Source organism: Primulina tabacum, chromosome 4, assembly GCF_025594145.1.
Source record: "Primulina tabacum isolate GXHZ01 chromosome 4, ASM2559414v2, whole genome shotgun sequence".
NCBI classification, from domain to species: domain Eukaryota; kingdom Viridiplantae; phylum Streptophyta; class Magnoliopsida; order Lamiales; family Gesneriaceae; genus Primulina; species Primulina tabacum.
This window is the reverse complement of record NC_134553.1, coordinates 14,317,098-14,325,504: the sequence shown is the minus strand read 5'-3', so window position 1 is coordinate 14,325,504 and position 8,407 is coordinate 14,317,098. Positions and strand designations below refer to the sequence as shown.

Genomic DNA, 8,407 nt, shown 5'->3' with positions numbered 1-8,407 from the left:
ATGAATTTGTCCACCTTTACCAAGACGTCCTCTATGACTCCTCACGGGTATTTGACAGATCTGTCTGCTAGTTGCAAGGACATTCTTGTTGGCTTAGGTTCTCCTAATTCGAGTTTCCTAAATACAGATAAAGGCATAAGATTAATACTTGCACCAAGATCACACAAAGCCTTGTGAAAAACAACATCACCAATCATGCAAGGAATAGAAAAACTCCTCGGATCTTTAGTTTCGATGGGATCTTGTTTTGTACCAATGCAGAACAATTCTCAATCAAGTTTATCAGCATGTGATCCTCCAACTTCCTCTTATTAGCTAATATGTCTTTCAAGAATTTAGCATAACTAGGCATTTGCATCAAAGCATCGGCAAAAGGAATATTGATATGCAATTTTTTGAATACCTCAAGAAACTTACCGAATTGTGCATCAAGTTTTGCTTTTTTCAATGCTGCAGGAAAATGAGGAGGTATAACAATTTTAGATTGTGCAGTGGGTGCTGGTGTAGAGTGAAAAGACTTACCTTTGGATGTCTCAGTCTGTTCATCCGGTACTGGACTATTTTCTTTTGCTCTAGACTCTAAAACTTTCCCACTCTTCAACTCGATGGCCTTCACTTGCTCCTTTGGATTGGTCTCTGTGTTACTTGGCAAGGTGCCCGGCTCTCTACTTGCTATCATCTTCTCTAACTGCCCAATCTGATTTTTTAGCCCCTTTATTGATGCATCTTGGTTTTGGAGTCTGGTTTCGGTAGATGAGATGAACTTAGACATCATCTGCTCCAAATTGGACTTCTCTTCCCTAGGAGGATCAGATCTGTACATCGGTTGTTTCCCGTATGGTTGTCCTCTTTGTGGTCGATTCTGACTGCTTTGACCACCCCATGAGAAGTTGGGATGTTGCCTCAATCCAGGATTATATGTATTTGAGTACGGATCATTCCTTGGACGGTTTTGGACTCCCACTTGATTCACATGTGCCCCTTCTGGCACATAAAAAGGACCACTATCTTGACAGCCCTTAACATAGTGTTTTCCTCCGCATTTTTCGTAAAATATCTCTTGTAGACGCATAGCCGTGCCACCCATATTCAACCCGTCCAACTTCCTGTTCAAACATCAAGCTGTGCAGTGATAGCAGAAAGGTTAGTTACCTGGTGGACTCCTGCACTTCTCCGCTAGTTATTCCTTTCAAATTGAGGATGATCGCTGCTAGCATCCATCTCCTCCAACAACTCATATCCTTCCTCAGCAGTTTTTTGCAAGAGGTTTCCACAGGCAGGATCATCTATCATAGTACGATTAGGAGTAAGCAAGCCATAGTAAAAGGTTTGAACAACTAACCAAGTGGCAGTTCGTGATGAGGGCATCTTCGTAATATATCCTTGAAACGCTCCCATGCCTCATATAAAGATTCCTGCTCGAACTGAGCAAATGTGGTGATGTCTGCCCGCAGCTTCATGGTCTTAGATGGAGGAAAGTATTTAATGAGAAACGCTTTCGCCATGTCCTCCCATGTGGTGATCAAACCTACAGGCAAACAATTCAACCATGCTTTAGCTTTATCACGTAAGGAGAAAGAAAATAAATGCAACCTAACAGCATCATCAGAAACTCCATTAAATTTAAAAGTATCGCAAATTTCAAGAAAATCTGCGATATGCGTGTTTGGATCATCTACTGCAGATTCTCCAAACTGGACTGTATTCTGAATCATCTGGATTATGGCTGGTTTGATTTCGAAGTGGTTTGCCCTCACAATAGGCCTCACAATGCTGGGGCGTGTACCATCCAAAAAAGGCTGGGCATACTCTAGCATCGGTATGCGGCGTGGCATCTAAACATGTCTATTATCATGGTGTTCCTCCTCATGCTCGTGCTCGTGCCTCTCCATCAATTCCTTCAGTCTTTGCTGCTGTCTTCTCCTGCGAAAAGTTCTTTCAATTTCAGGGTCAAACTGCTCAAGCTCCACGTCAAGTGACTTTGGCATGCACTGGAAGAGATATCTGTAATAGAATATGGAGTGTTAATTTAATAAAAATGAAAAAATGCTAAAGAAAATAACTAAAAATAAAATTGTGAATTAACAGTCCTCGGCAACGGCGCCAAAAACTTGATCGAGCAAAACTTGCACTGTGGAATCCTTAATAAAAATATGGTTTTTTATGCTCAAAAATTAATCGCAAGTGCACGATATCAAGTAATAGTACAATGTACGTGAGTACGAGTATCGTTCCACTGAAGACTGTATTTGAAAATTATTATTTCTAGTTATCAAATCTTTAGCAACAAAAATTTGATTGATTTATTATTACTACTGTAATCAAATAATCATGCAATTAAAAGATTCAGGAATTAAATAATGCGATGTAATATCCAGAATGGTTGATTAAAATTCAATGAGAAATGAATTTGTTGGGAATCTCAGTTCACCTACCCCTCGTCAATTTATTAATTCGTTCGATAGTGATTGTATGCTTCCGACAGGATTTCCTATTCAATTGAACACACTCTCTCGAGCTATGCCAAACTAATTTTACTCAGTGAAGTAATTAAATGTCTTTAATTATTTATCAAGAGAGAATTGCATGTCGATCTATGAAATCCCCTAGTTTTCGACCCTTAGGAATATAACTATCGGCGCGCATCCAATTTCATATTTCTATGTAAATTGTAGATCCACAGATTATGTTACTCGTTCCTATCACAAGCTATTCTCTCGAACTTACTCGCAATATAAAACATTGTTAAAGTTAGCTACGCTCTAAAAACACAATGAAAAACAGTAGCACAGTCAAGAACAAAGTGACCATCGAAATATAAATTAATTAAATCAAAGTTTGGGGTAGGATCTCCTTAAATCCCATCAAATATTTTAGTTTAACTACTAGAATTCATAATAAAAATAAACACAACAATGTTTCAAAGATAAAAACTAAGTTAGAAATACTAGATTTGATGAAAAACGCAAAGACGTTGCCCGGAAAATTTTCGAATCTTCAATCCAAGCGCGAAATCCTCTCCAAGGCTTGTGGTGGCTGCTGAATAATGATCAGTTTTCGTGCCATCTCCCTTCCATATCCTCCCCATTCAGAATTAAGGAAAGAAATTGTCCAAAATCTTTCCAAAAATACAAGCGCGCCCGGGCGGACTTAAGTTTCCGCCCGGGCGGATGACCTTCGCAAATCTTGTATTTTTATTTTTCTTTGTGTAATGCCCGAAATTTTAGTTTGATGCTTTTGAGTTATCATGTATTATGAATAAAGGAATAGAAGAACAGACATGGAGAGGCGACGTTGCAATTCGAGTTTGGTGTACAGTAGAGTCAGTGCACCCGCGCCATAAAAGTGACCGCACTTGCGGTATTGGGACAGTGAGGGTAGCGCACCCGCGGTATATGTAGCGCACCCGCGGTTGTGTCTTTTGAATTGTTGGATGTGATACAGTACGCTTAGCGCACCCGCGGTGCAAAGCGAGCGCACCCACGGCGAGACGTGCAGAACATGCAACGAGCCACTTGTACCATTTCATGCAATATATATATATATATATATATATATATATATATATACAATCGTTCATTTCCTCAACAACCAGAAAAGGAGAAAGAATTGGGAATCTGAGGAATTCGTAAGTTTTTGATTTTAGATTTTGAATTGTGAACGATCCGGCCGTCCGAATTTGAATCCGAGTACAGTACTGTGTTCCTAACGACGACAACTACAACAGGACGTAAGTTTTATCGAATTCTGATATCGTTTGAGATTATGATATTGGGGGAATTGTGATTTAACTGATATTATGTGTTCTGGGTATACTGATCAGTATATAATTGAAGTCAGATCGAAGAACGGACTGTTTATGTAATTGTTAGAATTTTCGGAAGTGATATGATTGAGATTGCGCAGATTTGATGTTATGACCTGTTATTATTGAAGTTTATGATTCGTATTTATATCGATTATGAGTTGTGGTATTAAATCTGTGATGTTGAAATTGACGGGGCTATCAAAACTGTATTGTTATGCCGTCGAAACATCAGTAGATTGATTTTGATCAGATTCAGTATTGATTGAGATTGTATCATGATATCATTGATATGGATCAGATTATGTTTGATTTGAGTATTGATCAGAACAGGTCTTGAATTGAGTTATACATTGATACCGTGTATTCGATATTATTATTGCTAGATTGATTTGATAGGCAGGGAGTTCGAGACTTCGACAGAGTCAGATCGACAGAACGAAACGAAAGGTATAAATTGATGTTGATGGGGGATTGCACAACTCGAGTTAGATTTGACTGGAGTTTCCCAAAATCACATACTTCATCTTATTGCATTGATATTTGCAATTGATGTGATTGTTATCTTTGGTCTATTGATTTATGTATTGAGTCATAGGCTGATGCGCCTAGTCGTAGATTATTGATCTTGTGACAGAGGGGCCTGATAGTGATAGAATAGTCGCTGTGCCATTGCACATTGTCACAGAGGTTCGGCAAGATATGCCAGGGCTGATGTGCCTAGTCTTGGACAGAACCGCTAAGACACCGGACGTTTGGTCATATCAATGTGACTTAGAAGAAGAGCGACTTCTATTTCCGATATTCGGTATAGCTAGGATCAAAGTCCGTAATAAGAATGTACCGTCACCGCGACCGAGGGAGTAGGTGAGAGATTGTTACATTCTTATTCAGATCGGGATCCCTAGATTAGGAATGAATCGAGTCAGAGTCTAAGAGTTACAGAGTGTGATTTAGAATTTGTATTGATTCATGTTTCTGATTTTGATAAATGTTATGAATATTTGTTTAATGCTGTTATATCTGTTTATATGAAATGCATGTATACATGATTTATACTGGGAATGTAATTCTCACCGGAGTTATCCGGCTGTTGTCTTGTTTGTATGTGTACTTGACAACAGGTGGGACAGGATCAGGATCAGGAAGAGGATGAGAGATTATAGTTAGCGTGGAGATCCGAGCCCAGAAGCAGAATAGGATTCAGCATTGGATATATAGTCGTTGAACCTAGTTGAGATAGAGACATGTAGTACATGATTGTACTTTGACTTTGACATGTATATCAGATAGATTACTGTTACGTTTCCGCATATATAATTTAAAAATAAAAAAATTTAGTCCCAATTTTCATAATTGTTATATTTGATACTAATAATGATTAAGAACTGAATTAGCGTCCGGGTCCCCACAGCAGGTGGTATCAGAGCAATAGATCCTTTAGACTGAGATAGGAGCTAGTGAGCGGGGTAGAATGACTTTTCTTTCTTTGCTTTTTATTGCTAGCATGATTTACTGCTTTAATACATGTTTACCTGTTTATCTGATTTGATTGGGAATGTGTATTATTTGAAAATGAATCAGAACCGATTCTTGATCAGCCGTAAGATGATCAGAGGAGGACTGAAACAGGTTTGTTGTATTTGGTTACTAATTATTTTGGTAATCAGATATTCTTCCTCGAAGAATCCCAGAACCGGGTAGTATTTCGACTAGTCAGATGGATGTGTCAGAAACTCCGATGGAAATACAGTTGAAGAGGTTTCAGTCATTGACACCGCCGATTCTGAGGGGTACTGAGACGACTGTTGATTGTGAGAGCTGGATAGATGATATAGAGATATTTTTTGATTCACTTGAGTACTCAGATGAAGGTAGAGTTAAACTAATTGGGCATCAGTTACAGGAGATCGCAAAGAGCTGGTGGATTACAACCAAAGGAGTCTTAGAACAACGTGGTACAATGATTACTTGGGAAATCTTCAAAGTGGAATTTTATCGAAGGTTTTTCCCAGTTTCGTACCGAGAAGATAAGAGGGCAGAATTTAAAAATTTGAAACAGGGTCAGCTAAACATTGAAGAATATGTTGCTAAATTCTCGACTTTGCTACGTTTTGCACCTCACATGGCTGGGAATGATGAAGTTGTAACTGACCGATTTATCAATGGATTGAATCCTGGAATACTTGCATTGGTAAATGTGGAGCGGCCCTATACTTTTTCTGACGCCATGAATAGATCAAAGAGAGCCGAGGCAAGTTTGATTCGATAACAAGAAAGGCTGTATGTGATCCAATCTCAGAAACAACAACAATCTCCAGTCCAATTCCTGCAATCCCCTTTGAAATTGGAGGTTGGTAGTAGTAGTATTGGGAAGAAAGAACTAGTTGAAAGCTCGAAAGAAGCAGTTCAAGAAGTTAGGGAGTGGTTCATCTAGCTCCAGTGGTTCTAGCCAGAGTTATACAGGAGAGTACTGCAGAACTTGTGGAGGAAGACATTCCACAGAGCAATGCCTAGGTGTGTTCGGTAGTTGCCGGATCTGCAGACAATCAGGACACTTTGCTAGAGTTTGTACACAGCGAGGTGCCCAGGAATTCCAGGGAGCAGAATCATCTAGATCAGTGGCTCAGACAGATAGACGAGTATCTGCCATTCACTCCTTCCAGACACCACCAACGACTCCTCAGTCACAGTTAGGGCCAGGAGGAAGCCAGACAGGTAGCCAACCTCCTAGACAGTAGGCCAGAGTGTTGCCTTGACCAAGGAATAGGCCCAAAGCGCATCTGAGAAGATGGTGACAGGTAATTGTTTCCTGTATGGTTATTTTGCATATGTATTGATAAATACTAATGCATTCCATCCGATTATTCTTAAATGAATTACAATGATATATGCGTTGTCTATTGAGTTAGTATATGCTGTAGTATTGATCTCTTTTCCGTTGGGGAGAGATTTTGTATCAGTGACATCTGTTAGACTTTGTATGCTACAGTATGACAGATATGAGATTGAGTTAGATTATATTGTACTTGGGTTGTCCGATTTCGATTTTATTATCGGTAATGATATGTTGATCAAGTACAAAGTTACCGTTGATTATTTCCAGTAAATTGTGAGATTCAGACCAGATATGGCTGATGAACGGAAATTTTACGGTAGGGATTCTAGATCTAGAATTTCTTTGATATCGATGATGTTAATGACTTGATTATTACAGAAAGGAACGGAGGAATTCCTTATGTTTTCAGTTGATTACGGAAATCGAGTTTATCATTGGCTGATTTGCCAGTAGTATATGAAATTTCTGATGTTTCCCAATTGGAATTTCAGAGTTGCTTCCAGTCAGAAAGATAGATTCTAGCATTGAATGAATGCAAGGTACTATTCTTATTTCTAGAACACAGTACAGAATGATACCGATTAAATTGAAAGACTTGAAATTCTATTTGGGATGCTTCAGCAATGTTTGTGGGTTGATGAACCGTGTGTTCAGAAGTATTTTGATGATTTTATGCTTGTTTTATCTATGATATCCTGAGATATTTGAAGCATATGACTGATCAGATCGAACATTTGAAAATTTCATTGAATATTCTGAGAATGGACATGTGATATACAAAAACTGTTGAAATGTGCATCTTGATTGAGACAGATTGTATTCAGGGTTTGTGATATCTGAAGATGATATATCTGTTGATTCTAGTACAGTAAAGCTGTGATCAGTTGACTGAGACCGATAGTATTGCCAGAAAGTACTGTTTTATGAGTTTAGCGGATCAGTATCGATGAGTGATGTTTTGAATCTGATTGAATATTGCTGTTGTTCTGAATCCGTATTTGAAACAGATAGTAAACAATGAAGAATTTATATTGTACAGTCCGAACCAGAGCTGATTTTGAAAATTAAAGCAATTCGGAAAGTTGATCAGAATGTTCAGAACTCGATATTGACATCAAAACAAAGTATCGATCAGAATATCAAGTTTGTGACAGTGTGTTATATGCGAGTAATCGTCTTATTGTACTGAATATTTCAGATTTGAAGCTACATATATTGTCAGAAATGTACAGTAGTCGATTCCGTAATCGTCCTGATGGCAGAGAAATGTACAGTGATTTGAAAAGATAGTTTTGAGAAAAACAGATGAAATCATATATTACAGAATTTGTATCGAAAATGTCTGAAATGCCAGCAGATAAAGACAGAAAGATAGAAAACCGGGGAATTATTATAGAGCTTATTTATTCCTGAATGGAAAGGGGATCATATTTCCATGGATTTTGTGACAAAGCTACCGAAATCCTCCCGAGGTTGAGACGTGATTGGGTCGTGATGGACAGATTGACCGAATATTTATGTTACAATTGTACAAGATGACGTACAGACATGACCAGATGACAGAAATTTAGGTCAGAGAAGTAGTCAGATTGTATAGAGTTCCGAAGTCGAGTGTTTCAAACCGTGATCTTCGGTTACTTCGCACTTTGGAGCAGAGTTGCAGCAGGCTCTAGGTATGAGACTATACCTGAGTACTGCATATCATCCACAGACTGACGGACAGTCAGAGCGGACTATCCAGACACTGGAGGATATGCTTAGAG

At 38.6% G+C, this 8,407-nt stretch overlaps 1 non-coding gene across 1 annotated transcript; it reads left to right on the top strand.

Annotated features, from left to right (window-relative positions):
- Positions 1 to 1,350: 1,350 nt before the first annotated feature.
- Positions 1,351 to 1,456, top strand: LOC142543983 (small nucleolar RNA R71). The gene has a single exon (XR_012819953.1). It is a non-coding gene; the product is annotated as a small nucleolar RNA R71 (small nucleolar RNA).
- Positions 1,457 to 8,407: the final 6,951 nt, after the last annotated feature.